This window comes from Cetorhinus maximus, chromosome 20, assembly GCF_964194155.1.
Source record: "Cetorhinus maximus chromosome 20, sCetMax3.hap1.1, whole genome shotgun sequence".
NCBI lineage: Eukaryota > Metazoa > Chordata > Chondrichthyes > Lamniformes > Cetorhinidae > Cetorhinus > Cetorhinus maximus.
In genome coordinates, this window is record NC_135898.1 from 6,832,898 (window position 1) to 6,849,506 (window position 16,609).

Below are 16,609 nucleotides of genomic sequence, written 5' to 3' on the forward strand. Positions count from 1 at the left end.
CCTTCTATGCTGTACAATTGTAAGCCTGAGTAACAACTTTCTTTGTCTGGCTGAGAGGGGGTTTTGGCCGGGCCCATTCCGGTGTTACGGACACCCGAGCGGACAGAATTCAATGCCCTGCAATGTTTCAAACATTGCTGCTGTAATGATGTTCCTCCACTGGGTGTCACTCATGAATTCCAGCAACTGTTCCAGCCAGGATTTCCTTTCTTTGTCCTGGGTGGGGGGGGTGGGGGGGGAAGATAATAATTGCCCCTGACCGTTACAGCTTGAGAGCTGTGCCCTCAAAACCCTGTCTGCTTCTGAACATGTAATTGTCGTTTACCATTATAGGGGCATTGAGACAATGTTAAAGGATCGACCACGCAGGAAGCTTAGTATTTTAGCTGGCTAACCTGCCACGATCATTGCACCAGTCGGAACTGAGCAGAGGAAGCAAGTACATTAGTCCCCGAGCCAGAGAATACCTGGCCTTGGGGTACCAGCCCTCAAGAAGGCCTTTGTGTTTGTCAGTCAGCCTCTGACTGAGTGCAGAGCTGGTTCACCATATCTCCATCCTCTGAACTCGAGGCTCTGCAAGATGTTGGTAAGACCTAAGAAGTAGGCATTTCAGCTCCTGGAGCCTGCTCTGCCATTCACCAAGATCATGACTGAAACTCCATTGCACCTTCCGGCACTATCCCCATATCCTATCAATCCTTCAGTATTCCTGACGAGAGTTATCTTGAATGTTCATTGTGATACGAAACAGCTGAGCATCCACAGGTCTGTGAGGAGAGAGAATTTCCAAGGATTCGCAACCCTCCAAGTGAAGAAATTTCTCCTCACCGTCGTCTTAAATAGCTGTCCCCTTATCCTGAGATTGTGATCCTATGTTCGACACTCCCAACCAGGGCATGAATCTTCCCAATATCTACCCAGTCAGAATCTTATGTTTTAATGGGGTCAGCTGCAATTTTTCTGGTCTCTAGAGATGATGTCCTGGAAATGCACTCGCTTGTACGGACTTGCATAATTACGTAAAATTCACAGCATTGATCCAGACCATTCGGCCCTGCCACTCCCTGCTGGTGCCAACGCTTCACATGAGCCTCCCCCAAACACTCTCTATTTCATCGCGCGCTAGCAACATTTTCTGCAAACTAATAAGGTAAGGTAAATAGCCACAGTCCACAAGGGACCATTGGCATTTCTCTCTGTTGGATTGAGACAAGTAGTTATGCAGCTTGAGATGCAACTCTCCACATCAAGCACGGGACAGGGCAAGGAGACAGCTCTACAGGAACTACCTCAGCCAGAATGGGGATTGAACCCAGACTGTTGGCATCATTCTGAAGTACACTGTAGCCAACTGAGCTAATCGCCAAGCCCCCCACCCCTCCCCATGTATCACGTTCTCCTACCCTTAATATTTAATATTTTGGGCTCAATTTCCCAATTATTAGGAAGTATTTGGTTGGTAAGTGTAACATGAGTGCTCGTGTAACAAACAAAAGAAAAAATAAGAAGCAGGAGCAGGGGCATGTCATTTGAACTCTGAAGTCTGCTCAGCCACGCTCTAAGAACATGGCTGATCTTAGCCCCGACTCCATTTTTGGTGTGTTACATCACTGCCTGGTGTGATCCCAAAGCAGGCAGGCCAAGAAAGTTTTAAATTCAGCCTCTGTTCCGTGCATTGAGTTGGCAAATCTCGGCTGGTACAGCAGTTGATGGGAGTCAAAATTAGCCTCGGTGCCTCTGGTGACGCCACCCATCCAGAGAGGTTGACATGTTCTGTGTGGTAGGGGAGGGGTTATCTGATGAGGACAGACCTGAGTACAGCACTGATGGCCTCGATAGGTAAATAGTCTGCACTTGCAGTCAAGGTTCGCAAAGCTACAAATGAGAGGCTGTTGAGTTGTAACCCCACTGTCAGCAAGTGCCTTGAAGGGATAACATTTTCAAGTATATATTCTTAGAACCTGCCCCCAGGGGGCAGAACATCATTATAACTGCCGCTAATTGGAGTTCCCAAAATTAAGCAACAGGTCCTGAATAGACATTTAGTTTCGGGATCAGAGATTTGACAGGAACAGCCCCTGAGTGAGAGTATGAAAATTCTGAATCGGAGAGGTAATTTTTAACACAGCTCTCCGCGTGGGAAACTTCCAGGATCGGGTGGATCGCTGGTTTTACACCCAGTCCAATATTCCTCTCCCTTGACTTCAATGGAGAGTAAGTTCGGGCAGCAACTTGCATTTATATAGTGCCTACAACTTGGAAAAGATGCTTGGCAGGAGCAGTACCAAAGAGAATTTGACACGGAGCCACAAGAGATATTAGGACAGGTGACAAAACCTTGGTTAATGAGGTAGTCTTTAAGAGGCGTCTCAAAGGAGAGAGGGGTTTCGGGACAAAATTCCAAAGCTCTGGGCCTTGGCAGTGGAAGGCACGGCTGCCAAGGTTAAATTGGGGAATGCGAAAAGGCCCAGAATTAGAGGAGAGTAGACGCGGTGCAAAACAAACACTCGTTTCCTGACGGGTGGGTTACGTTCAGAAGTGCCCCCTTAAGTTGTTGTTGGTTCTTAGTCCACCTTCAGGTCTTTAAAGAATTATAAAGTGCTGGATACTTGTATTCCATGAGTGCTGCTCAGCTCTGGCTGTGCAATACGTCAATTTATACCTTATTATGATATATTTTAATGTTAGATAAGTGCTAGATGTAGTATCGAGATGAATTCATGTATTGTCCTTTCTTATCTTAAATTGACAATTGCTGTTAGATATTTTCAATGCGAAGAAAATATTTTTGTACCTGTTTGTTGGTGTTGCTGATGTGTTGATGAAGAAAGAAATAGGAAGTGGAGTATGTGGCACGTGCAATGTTCATGTATTAAAAAAGGAATTGAAATTAGCCCTTGCTTCTTGTTAATCATTTTTTAAACCAAATAAACAATGTTTAATATTTATTGGCATGCACTAAGGACTGACGAAGGTGAGGGGACACATTCATCGCTGAGCATCATCACTGAGTGCTGCTGGCAGCTATGGAGAACAAGTCTCTCTACCTTTCCTGAAAAAATAGTGCTTTTCACAACCTCAGAGCGTCAGTCCAAGTCTCAAATTCCTTCACAGCAAATGAAGTACTTCTGAAGAGTAGCCACTGTTGGAGCGTAACAGCCAAATCATGTGATAAAATGATCAGAATCCTTATGTTGTTCACAATAGGTTTATGAATTTGCTGCACAAGGTATGCAGACAGACTCTTCACCCCGTGCCTTCGGGAGCATAATCCTGAGAGTAGTGGTGATTCTTCTACTGCCTAGCCCTGCAATCCTATTTGATTTAGATGTGCACAAACTTGGCAATGCCCACTCTGAGCTTGATTGAAATCACTCTGCACATAACCCTTACTGCCAACAGGCAGGGGAGGCCTTCCCACCTGGCCTGGGTTCAGGCCAGCATTCTAGAGATTAAAAAACAAAAAAACAAACAAAAAAAGGGTCATGAGGACTCAAAACGTCAACTCTTCTCCGCCGATGCTGCCAGACCTGCTGAGTTTTTCCAGGTAATTCTGTTTTTGTTCTAGAGATTAAAGCTTGATGTCTGACCCATTGGACCACCCTGTCATAGAAACAGGAGGAGACCATTCAGCCCCTCAAATTGGTTCAATAAGATCATGGCTCATCTTCACTGCAACTCGGTTTACCCGGCTGCGTTCCATATCATAACAAAAATCTAGTGATTGTAATGTTGGAGATGTCAATTGACCCAGCACCCACAGCCTTTCAGGAGAGAGAGAGACTTCCAGGTTTCCACAATCTTATATGTGAAAATATTCTTCTTCATTTCATTCCTAAATGGCCAAACTCTTATATGAAGATTATTTCCTTTCTTCCAGGTTGCTCCACTATTTACTCTGTTTGAACCTTCTCCAATCCTTTTAGGATTTTACACACCAATATTAAATGGTTCCTCAGCCTTCTGGACCTCAAGAGAATGCTAGCTTAGTCTGTGTAACCTGTCGCCATAATTTAAACATTTAAGCTGTGGTATGTCATTAAGGTGAATCTGTACTGTGCTCATAAAGTCACTATGTTCCTCCTAAGGTGTGGTGCCCGCAGCTGAACACAATATGCCAAAAGCACTCTGTTCATCTGAAGCATCACCTTTTATATTCCAGTTTCCTTGAGAAAACAAGTCAATGTTCTATTAGCCATTTTTGGTTGTGTTCTGAATTTATGCATTTTCTTGTTATTTCTATTGCGGCATGGGCATCACTGGCTGGGCCAGCATTTATTGCCCATCCTTAATTGCCCTTGAGAAGATGATGGTGAGCTACTTTCTTGAACCACTGCAGTCCATGTGGTGTAGATACACCCACTGTGCTGTTTAGGAAGGGAGTTTCAGGATTTTGACCCAGCGACAGTGAAGGTATGGCGATTTAGTTCTAAATAAGGACGGTGAGGGAACTTGGATTAAAATGACTTGATGCAATAACAGTTTTCTTGTTTGTGGATAATCAAGCGGGCTGCTTTGTCCTGGATGGTGTGGAACTTGTTCAGGGTTGTTGGAGCTGCTCTCATCTGGGCAAGGGGAGAGTATTCCATCACACTACTGAGCAATGACAAAAATAGAGGTGGAGTTTTATTCTTGTTTGAAAACTGCACACGTTAAGCAGGCAGAACCTCCAACAGTTTGAAAGGAACGCACATTGAATCCAGCAATGATTCCACTAAACATGCAAAACTCTAGTTGCATAATGCAGTAGAATCACCACATTTGAGGGCTTGAAGAGGATTAGGAATATGTGAAGGACGCAGACTTCAGAAGGCAGAACAACTTCGGTGCAAGAAACCAGAAAAACACTAAAAAAAAAAATCCATTAAGCAGTTGGCAAGCATCAATCTGAACATTGTGTTCTTCAAGTAAAAAGTTGCTCATTAATTAGTTTAGGCACAAAATCATGAACATGGGGATTAATGAGCACTCATACTCAAAATCAGTTGAAGTGTAGAAATGTTCATTATGGCTCCAGCATTTAGCCCAAACTATGGGATGTTTGGGAAGTGGATTTGAAGCACTTTTTTTTTTCACTATTCGGAAGGAAAAGGGGGACTTGCTGCTTTTGGGTAATAGGGAAACGATGAAATGTCATAAAATAAGATTTGTTTTAATCCAGGTGCCAACTGCTTTTCCAGGCCTTGGCGAGGTGGAAAGGCTTCGGGGAGTCAGGAGGTGAGTTACTCGTCGCAGGATTCCCAGCCCCTGAGCTGCTCATGTAACCACAGTATTTATATTGCTCGTCCAGTTCAGTTTCTGGTCACTGGTAACCCTGAGGATATTAGTAGTGGGGGGTTTCAGCGATGGTATTGCCATGTCAAGGGGAGTTAGTTAGATTCTCTCTTGATGCAGATGGCCAGTGCCTGGCACTTGTGTGGCGCAAATGTTACTTGCCACTTTTCAGCCCAAGCCTGAATGTTGTCCAGGTCTTGCTGCATGGACATGGACTGCTTCAGTATCTGAGGAGTTGCAAATGGTGCTGAACATTGTGCAATCATCAACGAATATCCCCACTTCTGACCTTATGATGGGAGGAAGGTCATTGATGAAGCAGCTGAAGATGGTTGGGCCTTGGACACTACCCTGAACTCCTACGGCAATGTTCCGGGACTGAAATGACTGACCTCCAACAACCTCAAACACCTTCCTTTGTGCTAGGTATGACTCTAACCAGCAAAGAGTTTTCCCCCTGATTCCCATTGACTCCAGTTTTGCTAGGGCTCCTTGATGCCACGCTCAGTCAAATGCTGCCTTAATGTCAAGGGCACCTTGACATTACCTCACCTATGGAGTTCAGCTCTTTTGTCCATGTTTGGACTAAGGTTGTAATGAGATCAAGAGCTGAATATCCCTGGCAGAACCCAAACTGAGAGTCAATGACCAAGTTATTGCTGTGTACGTGCCACTTGATAGCACTGTCGATGACACCTTCCATCACTTTACTGATGATTGAGAGGAGGCTGATGGGGCAGTAATTGACGGGGTTGGATTTGTCCGGTTTTTCGTGTACAGGACATACCTGGGCAATTTTCCACATAGCCGGGTAGATGCCAGTGTTGTAGCTGTACTGGAACAGCTTGGCTAGGGGTGTGGATAGTTCTGGAGCACAAGTCTTCAGTACTATTGCCAGAATATTGTCAGGTGCAGTATCCAGGTGCCTTCAGCCGTTTCTTGATATCACGTGGAGTGAATCGAATCGATTGAAGTCTGGCATCTGTGATGCTGGGGACCTCAGGAGGAGATGGAAACGAGCTCTTTTTATTCCTCCTTATTTCCCTGTGTTTCACCATTAAGAAAGTGTATTTTTGGTATCCTAAATGGATATTTCCCCACCCTCCATCGTAGTTTCTCACATTCACTTCGTCTATGTTGCTACCATCCATACAACTGTCTGTGTCTCTGAACATCATGTCATTGAAAACTTGGATATTGAATTTTTGTTTCTTTAATCCATGTAATTAACATGGATGATTTTTTTTTAAAAACCGAGGGGCTAACCAGTTCACCTCAACATTGCAAACAGTAATTTCAAGGTTAATTTCATGCTTTACTTATGGCAGTGGATATTCTTTCTTGCAGGTTCTGACAGATTTAGCTTTTGTGTTTTAAATTCTCCCACAGAAAGCCTTTAAGGTGTGAGAATCAATCTGTTGATGTTGGCTGACCTGCTGAGTGTTTTGAGCATTTTCTGTTGACACTTCAAATTTCCAGCATCTGCAATTTTTTCATCTTATTTTATTGTTCAATTCACTGCCACTTCTCTCTTCCAGGAGTGACCACCTTCAAGATATTCTGCTCTTTTATTGCCCCCCATGATATTTCAGTCCATGATTTCACTCCCTCCAAACTTGACTTCTAATTAAATAGCATTTTTAACAAAGTCAAATGTTCCAAAGCACTTCCAAAGAGTGTTGTCAGACAAAATTTGACACTGAGTCACATGAAAAGAGATTAGGATAGGTGACCAAAACCTTGACCAAATGGGTAGGTTTTAGGGAATATATTAAATGGAAGAGCAAGGCCAAGAGGTTTAAAGGGCTAATTCCAGAGCTCAGGGCCAAGACAGCTGTCAATGGTGGAACAACGGAAATCAGGGATGCACAGGACCCTAAAACTGGAGAAATTTTGAGATCAGGGAGGGTACAAAGGCTGGAGGAGACTTTAGAGATATGATTATAGAGACATGGCTGCAGGGTGACCAAGGCTGGGAACTGAATAACCAAGGGTACTCGATATTTAGGACAGACAGGCAAAAAGGAAAAGGAGGTGGTGTGGCGTTGCTGGTTAAGGATGAAATCAGTGCAATAGTGAGAGAGGATATTGGCTCAGAAAATCTAGATGTAGAATCAGTCTGGGTGGAGATAAGAAGCAACAAGGTGTGGAAAATATTAATGGGAGTTGTCTATAGGCCTCCAAACAGTAGTGATAAGGGAGGAGATGTCATTAAACAGGAAAATAGAGATGAATGTAATGAGAGTACTACAGTAATCATGGGTGACTTTAACCTAGATATAGACTGGGCAAACCAGATTAATAATTATACTGTGGTGGATGAATTCCTGGAGTGTGTACGAGATGGTTTTTTAGACTAGTATGTCGAGGAACCGACTCAGGAACAGGATATCCTAGATTTAGTAATCTAGCATTGTGCAATGAGAAGGGTTTAATTAATAACCTTGTGTGCGGGGTCCTTTAGATAGAATTCTTCATTAGAATAAAAAGTGAAGTAGTCCGATCCGAAAATAGGGTCCTAAATCTAAACAAGGAAGCTACAGAGGTACGAGGCATGAGTTGGCTATGATAGATTGGGTAACTTAATTAAAAGACGTGACTAATGGCTAATGTTTAAGGAATGAATGTACGCAACAGCTATACATTCCTTTCTGATGCAAAAACGCAACAGGAAAAGCAGCGCAACCATGGCTAACAAAAGAAATTAAGGATAGTATTAGATCCAAAGAGGAGTCATATACAGTTGCTAGAAAAAGGATTGGGTTTAGAATTCAGCAAAGCAGGACCAAGAGATTGATTAAGAGGGGAAAAGTAGAGTATGAGAGTAAACTTGCAAGGACTATAAAAGTCTCTGTAAGTATGGAAAAAGAAAAAGATTTGTGAAGACAAATGTAGGTCCCTTACAGTCCAAAATGAGAGAATGTATAATAGAGAACAACAAGGAAATGGCAGAGCAATTAAGCAACTACTTTAGTTCTGTCTTCACGGAGGAAGACACAAATAACTTCCCAGAAATACTAGGGAACCAAGGGTCTCATGAGAAGGAGAATTTGAAGGAAATTAGTATTACTAAAACAATAGTGCTGGAGAAATTAATGGGACTGAAAGCCAATAAATGCCTAGGGTCTGATAATCTACATCCCAGGTTACTAAAGGAGGTGGTCATGGAAATAGTGGATGCATTGGTTGTCATCTTCCAAAACTCTGTAGATTCTGGAACAGTTCAGGCAATCGGAGGGTGGCAAATGTAACCCCACTATTTAAAAAAAGGAGGGAGGAAGAAAACAGTGAATTACAGAGGGGTTGGCCTAATAAATGTAGTAGGGAAAATGCTGGAGTCTATTATAAAGGATGTGATAACGAGACACTTAGAAAACATCAATGGGATTAGACAAAGTCAGCATGGATTTATGAAAGGGAAATAATGTTTGACAAACTGACTGGAGTTTTTTGAGGACGTAACTAGCCGAATAGATAAGGGAAAACCAGTGGATGTGGATCTTCAGAAAGCTTTTGATAAAGTCCCACATAAGAGGTTAGTGTGCAAAATTAAAGCACGTGGGATTGGGGGCAATATATTGGCACGGATTGAGAATTGGTTAGCAGACAGGAAACAGAGAGTAAGAATAAATGGGTCTTTTTCGGAGTGGCATGTGATGATGAGTGGGGTACTGCAAGGATCAGTGCTTGGGCCCCAGCTATTCACGAAACTTGATGGGAATGTGAGCGATGAGGAGAATGTTAATAAGCTTCAGGGTGATTTAGACAGGTTGAGTGAGTGGACAAATACATGGCAGATGCAGTACAATGTGGATAAGTGCGATTTTATCCACTTGGTCTGAAAAACAGAATGACAGAGTATTATTTAAATGGTGATAGATTGGGGAACGTTGATGTACAAAGGGACCTGGGCGTCCTTGTACACCAATCACTGAAGCATGCAGATGCAGCAAGCAGTTAAGAAAGTAAATGGTATGGTGGCCTTCATTGCAAGAGGATTTGAGTGCAGGAGCAAGGATGTCTAAGTGCAGCTGTACAGGGCCTCGGTGAGACCACGCGTGGAGTATTGTGTGCAGTTTTGGTCTCCTTACTTGAGAAAGGATATACTTGCCATAGAGGGAGTGCAGCAAAGGTTAACCAGACTGATTCCTCAGATGGCAGGATTGTCGTATGAGGAAAGAACAAGGGGTCACAGTCTCAAGATATGGGGTAGACCATTTAGGACTGAGATGAGTTGAAACTTCTTCGCTCAGAGGGTGGTGAACCTGTGGAATTCTCTACCACAGAAGGCTGTGGAGGCCAAGTCACTGAATATATTTAAGAAGGAAATAGATTTCTAGATTCTAAAGGCGTCAAGGGGTATGGGGAGAGAGTGGGAGTCTGGCGTTGAGGTAGAGGATCAGCCATGATCACCTTGAATGGTGGAGCAGGCTCAAAGGGCCGAATGGCCTACTCCTGCTCCCATTGTCTATGTTTCTACACCACGAATGCTGTAGCCACCAAATTACCAGATGCAATGCAATGAGAAACCCAATAGTTTGTTGAAATGTTTTCACTTTGTCACACTTCAGATGTTCCACTTTATTGTGGATACGCCCTTCAAAAGTCTTTGATAAATGAAAGCCATTCATTTCCTGCTGCCTATTCAGACCTTGGGGAAGAGGGAGGGTTTTACAAGTTCTGAGACAAAGTGATCTGTGTAAAGCAGGTCTTCTGTTCATTCCTCCACACCTCATGGTCTTCCCTTTCCTTTTCAGTTGTGCGTAGGGGCCTCCCATTTTCAATTTCAAGTTGTCTAACATCATCATTTTCTATAATAGAAGTAAAATACTGTAGACGCTGGAAATCTGAAATAAAAACAGAAAATGCTGGAAAAACTTAGCAGGTCTGGTAGCATCTGTAAAGACAGAAACAGAGTTGACAGAGACGTAGAAATGTGGTGGGTTTTACACCTTTCAAGAGACGGGGTGGAGCAGGTGGAGCAAAATAGAAAGTCGAGGGCAGGGAGTAGCTCGGGAGAGATTTGACAAATATGTCTTGGATGCGAGACAAAAGGAGGGTAATGATTGTGTGAAAGACTAAGGCAGCTGTTAATAGTGGCATTAAAGTCAGTTAGCAGAATGTGTTAACAGCAGAACAAGGGTCAGCACTCTCTGAAAGCAAAACAAATTACAGACTGGCCCTTGTGGGGGGAGGGGGTTGGAAAAAAATATAATAAAATATCAAAATGGTGGAGAGAGTTCATGGCCTGAAGTTGTTGAACTCAATGTTAAGTCCAGAAGGCTGTATAGTGCCCCTAATTAGAAGGTGAGGTATTGTTCCTCCAGTTTGCATTGGGCTTCACTGGAATACTGTAGCAGGCTGAAGACAGAAGTATGAGCACCAGAGCAAGATGGTGTTAGGAACGAGAAATAGTTTAAGGAAGTTATATATGTATTTCTGTGTGTTAGGAATAAAGTATATCTTTAGGTTTAATTTGTGTTTCTGTAATGATGTGTTAAGAAAGGGGGAACTTGAGTTTTAGTTTCACTTTAAAAGATGCCCACATTTTAATGAGGTTTTTAGACTCTTGAAGGGCAGTTGAAATAGACACAAGGTAGAAAAACTGGGTTGTTGCCTAGCAACAGGAGGCCCACACCGAGAGACAGGGAGAAACAGCAGCTTTTTTTGCTCAGTTAGAAGCCAGGAGTGAGGAGAGCAGAGGGAACTGCAAAGAGAGCATATTTCCCAAAAGAGCTGAAAGGTCCCAAAGCCAACGAGGGAGTAGAAAAGAGAAAGGCCCCAAGAAGACTTTCTATTCAAAGGAAAAGAGCAAGAATCTGGAAAAGGTTCTGTTCAGTGGAAGTGAAAGCAAGGAGCAGAGAGGAAGGCTCCAAGTTTAAAAGGAGAAAACTGCAGGATGCAGACATAAAACAAAATAGGCTTGTGAGAAGCCTGAAGATCCAAGGAGACAGCTGAAGGTCTGTAACTCTTTACCATGGGCATGTGAAGCAGTGGTGTTCTGTTGGCATGGCTGAGTATTTGAGAGACTGTGATTGAAGAAAGCTTGAATGCATGTGGTGATCCAGGGGAGAGGAACATTAGAAGGAGAGTTCAAAACCCTGGAGGTGGACCTTTGTGGAAGGCGTCTGAGAGAAAGCATTATTTTGGAGAAGATTCCAAAGCAGGTACTTCAAGAATGGACATTGGAAACCCTTGCGTGAAAGATGGAGTTCAGTGAGACCAGTTGGCTCACTGTGTGACAAGCATCTGGGGGGAGTTGATGAAGGGTCCATAGCATCTTTTTGGGGTGGCATCTGTCACTTGGTTTCAGAGTGTGGTGTGCATAACCACAGGTCACCTACTGGTTTACATGGATGGGTACTTAGTGTGAACATTAGAGTATAAGAAAGCTTTTGTAACTTTATTATCCTTATGAATCTGTATATCTATAAAGGTATAGGCATGGGTGAAGGAGTATTGTAATATAGTTAATCTTTTCTTGTTTAATAAACGTTTTACTCTTTTGCTAAAAGTTCATCAGCTGACTGCTGTGTTTCTGTTCAGTAGCCACTCTCCACGTTTCTAAACAAACAAATAAAAGCTAGGATCTCTCGAGCCAGGTTCCACCCTGGGATCAGGCTTGTCCAGTAGCAACATCAGCTGGGGTCACAACAATGGTGAATTGAAATGGCAAGCGACAGGGAGGTCTGGGTCATGCTTGCGGACAGACCGAAGGTGTTCCGCAAAGCGGTCACCCAGTCTGTGTTTAGTCTCCCCAATGTAGAGGAGACCGCATTGGGAGCAGCGAGTGCAGTAGACTAAATTGAAAGAAGTGCAAGTGAAGCGCTGCTTCACCTGAAAGGCGTGTTTGGGGCCTTGGACGGCAAGGAGGGAGGAGGTAAAGGGGAAGGTGTTATACCTTCTGCAATTGCATAGGAAGGTGCCATGGGAAAGGGATGAGATGTTGGGGGTGGTAGAGGAGTGGACCAGAGTGTCATAGAGGGAACTGTCCCTCTGGAATGCTGACAGGGGTGGTGAAAGGAAGATATGATGCAAGTGGTTGCATCATGCTGGAGTTGGTGGAAATGGCAATGGATGATCCTATGAATGCAGAGGCTGGTGGGGTGAAAAGTGAGGGCAAGGGGTACCCTATCATGGTTCTGGGAGGGAGGGGAAGGGTTCAGGACAGAAGTGCGGGAAATGGGTTGGACCAGTTAAGAGCCATTGTCACCCACAGTTGTCGGAGGGTGGGGGTGGGGGGGATCCTCGGCTCAGGAAGAAGGAATACATGTCAGAAGTGCCATTTTGGAAGGTAGCATCATTGGAACAGATGCGACGGAGGCAGAGAGACTTGGAGAATGGGATGGAGTCTTTACAGAGTGTAAGGAGATGTATTTGAGGTAGCTGTGGGAGTTGGTGGGCTCCTGATGAACATTGGTAGATTGTCTATCACCAGAAATGGAAACAGAGAAGTCAGGGAAGGGAGGGGAAATGTCGGAGGTGGACCATGTGAAGGTGAGAGAGGGATGGAAATTGGAAGCAAAATTTGATGTGGGAGGGGCCTGAGTAGGACTGGAACAAGGAATGTTCCACATACCCCAGGAAGCGACTGGCATAACTGGGGCCCATGTGATTATGGGCTATGGGCACCCGCATCTTTGTGAAATCTCCCCTGAGCTCCCACCTATCCCTGACCTTCGATTTTGCCCCACCTGCTCCACCCACTCTTTTCAACAGTATAAAATCCATCATATTCCAGCCTCTCTTCAGCTCTGAAGAAGTCAGACGGACTTGAAACATTAACTCTGTTTCTCTCTCCTCAGATGCTGCCAGACCTGCTGAGATTTTCCAGCATTTTCTGTTTTTATGTCAGACCAGACTTTTTGCCTCTTTTGGATGATACCCAAGAACGATCTTTCCATCCAGGGCCGCATTTCACAACTTTTGAGTCTTCAAATGTCCACTTTTCTTGGGCTCCACATTTCAGTCTTGTACAACAAGATGCTTCAAATCACAGTGTTGATAATTCTTAAGATCTCAACTAATTCCCATGTTCTTGCCATCTGTAACAGATCAATTATCCTTGAAATGACCGACAGATATTTCTACTTACAGGAATGAGGAATTTTGGCCTTCAGGGCATAGGTTCAATTCAACTGCAACAGCATACAATGCATATTAAATGCTTAATGCTCCAATCGTAAAAGAGCAGGCTGGGCGCTGCCGTGAGAAATAAGCAGGTGCTTTGCACGAATCCTGAACAGAATGTGTCTAATGTGGGTTGAAATTATGTGAAGTTCCCCAAACACAGATACTGCATTATTTATCAGGAATCTCTTCAAAGGAATTATGGGTATGAACAAAACTAATTAATTTTGGCTGTTAGGAATTTAATTTGCCTTATTTTAGTTGAGATACATAAGCTGGCACTTAAGGAATTCTTGCAAAAACCACACACACTATTTTTGCTGACCAACTTGACTGGACATTTATTGCTGAAAAGTACTTCACCTCAAGATCTGAAGCATTGATGGGATTTGTGTACCTGGCCATGGGATTCTGTCTCCACACTCCCAGTATTGTGCTCTTTTCCATTCACTATCTCACTGATGTAATTGCAAATAGAGGCAAATACTATTTGCGAATAAACTTGCGTCATGGTTTAGTCTGTTTTGAAAAAATATCTTTGTGTTATAGGTTCTAAATGTCCTCTGAAATGATATGTGAATCCTCCATCCTATCCTGCAGCAAGTTTAGAAAGAAAACGAAAGATCGTAGGCCCAAAGCACACTATGTACAGATATTGGAAGGAGCCTGGGGTCAATTTAGGAAACTTACTTTGCAATCAGAATGTAGTTTGAAAGGAAACTTGACTTCTAATGGACTGGTAAATGCCCTGCTCCCGCAGATTGGAATTCTGCAGCTGTAAAACTGTGTGATCTCATCCCTGCTCATTAATGCTGCAACATTGAAGCATTGAACATCAATCAGTCACTTGATGCATCACCTGGAATAACACATGTCCTGTGAAATGTAATTTCTTCTCATCCCCACAGTATGTCGTCAAAGAGAATTTGTGAAGCATCCTTTTTTTCTGTATGAGCTTGGATGTTCATGCAAAAATGTTCAACTATTGTTCGCAACTGAGATCTTAGTGGCAGCTTGGGAAATGAAATTCAAAGCTCCTCCATTGGGAACAGGGGAGATGTTAATGAAAGCGATTGACTTCTGCTTTAAATAGTCCCCCCTGTTATTTTTTCTCTGATCTATATCTTCATTGGAGAAGGGCTAAGTAACTCTCTTTTGAGTTTAAATTGACACACCTGGCAATGGGAGTTTGGAATCTTGTTAATCTTTTTGCAACAAACCCAGGAACACAACACTTGAACGAAACAGGCCCACAATATGCCATGGGAGTTGTGCCTTTGGATTGAAAAATTGAAAATACCCCTCCCAGTCCAGAAACTTGAGCACCTAATCCAGTCTGCCACGCCAGTGCAGTGCTGAGGGAGTGCTGCACTGTCGGAGTTGCCAATTTTCAGATGAGATGTTGAATGAGTCCTTCCTGGAGAACATAAAATGTCCCTACTTCAAAGGGGAGCAGGGAAATTATCCCCAATGTCCCAGAACAATGTTTATCCCTCAATCAACATCACTGAAAAAAATACCTGATCATTATCACATCGCTGTTTAGGAGGTTGCTGTGCGTAAATTGGCTGTGCGTCTCCTACGTTATAACTGTGGTTGTACTTCATAAGCACATCATTGGTTGAAAACCATTTTGCGATGTCCCTAGGTCATGAAAAGTGCTGTAGAAATGCAAGTCTATTTTTTGTGTTCCCAAAAAGTCTAATTATGTGGATTTCTGAAGTTTCTTGTAAAAATTCTCCAGACTAAATGCACTGTCCATACTTGTGATCGGCAAAGTCAAAAGGAAGCAGAATCCATCTTTATACTTTTCCATCTGTCTGGATCTGAAGCACATCAAACTGTGTATTTCATGAAATGGTATTGCATGAGAGGAGGCTATGTGGCCCATCTGGTATGTGCTAGCTCTTTCAAAGAACAATAAGGTTAATCCCACTCCCCAACTCTTTCTCCTTCATGAATTTATCCAATTCCCTTCTGAGTGTGACTATTGAAATCCAAATCCTAAACATTCATTCTCTCTTGAGTTCACAACTCAATCTATTTTCCATTATCAGTGCTCAATGGAATTTATGCCCAATAGTTAATAATTAATGGTTAAAATAAGATTGAAATTTATAAAGCACTTTCCACAACCAGCAGATGTCTCAAAGTGTCTTAAATCAATTAAATACTTTTTTGAAGCGTAGTAATTATTGTAATGTCGGAAACACAGAAGCCAATCTCTGCACTCAGAAACTCCCATGAACAGCTTTTTATAAAGACCATAAAATCTGTTTTTGTGATGTTGATTGAGAGCTTAATATAGGAAGGACACCAGGGATAAATCCTCTGCTCTTCTTCAAAAGAGTGCCATGGGATCTTTAACAGAGACTACTGGAAACAAGGCACCCAGGAACACAACAACATAAGAACTAGGAGCAGGAGTAGGCAATTCAGCCCCTCGAGCCTGCCCCGCCATTCATTACGATCATAGCTGATCTCATTTTGGCCTCAACTCCAATTTCCCGCCCTCTCCCCATAACCTTTCAACCCGTTACTAATTAAAAATCTGTCTATCTCCTCCTTAAATTTATTCAGCTTCCCGGCATCCACTGCACTCTGAGGTAGTGAATTCCATAGATTCACAACCCTTTGAGAAAAGTAATTCCTCCTCATCTCTGATTTAAACCTACCACCCCTTAGCCTAAAACTATGGCCTCTCGTTCTTGAATGCCCCAGAAGGGGAAACATCCGCTCCACATCTACTTTGTCTATCCCCTTTAGCATCTTATATACTTCAATTAGATCTCCTCTCATCCTTCTAAACTCTAGCGAGTATAGGCCTAAACTGCTCAATTTCTCCTCATAAGACAAGCCCCGCATCTCTGGAATCAATCTAGTGAACCTCCTCTGAACCGCCTCCCCTGCAACTACATCCTTTCTCAAGTAAGGGGACCAAAACTGTGCACAGTACTCCAGGTGCAGTCTCACCAATGCCTTGTACAGTTGCAACAACACTTCCCTATTTTTATACTCTATTCCTTTAGCAATAAATGCCAAAATTCCATTTGCCTTCTTTATACCTGCTGTACCTGCATACTAGCTTTCAGATATTCATGCATGAGGACACCCAGATCCCTCTGCACTGAAGCATTCTGAAGTTTCTCTCCATTTAAATAATAAGTTGCCTTTTTATTCTTCAGACCAAAATGGATAACCTCAC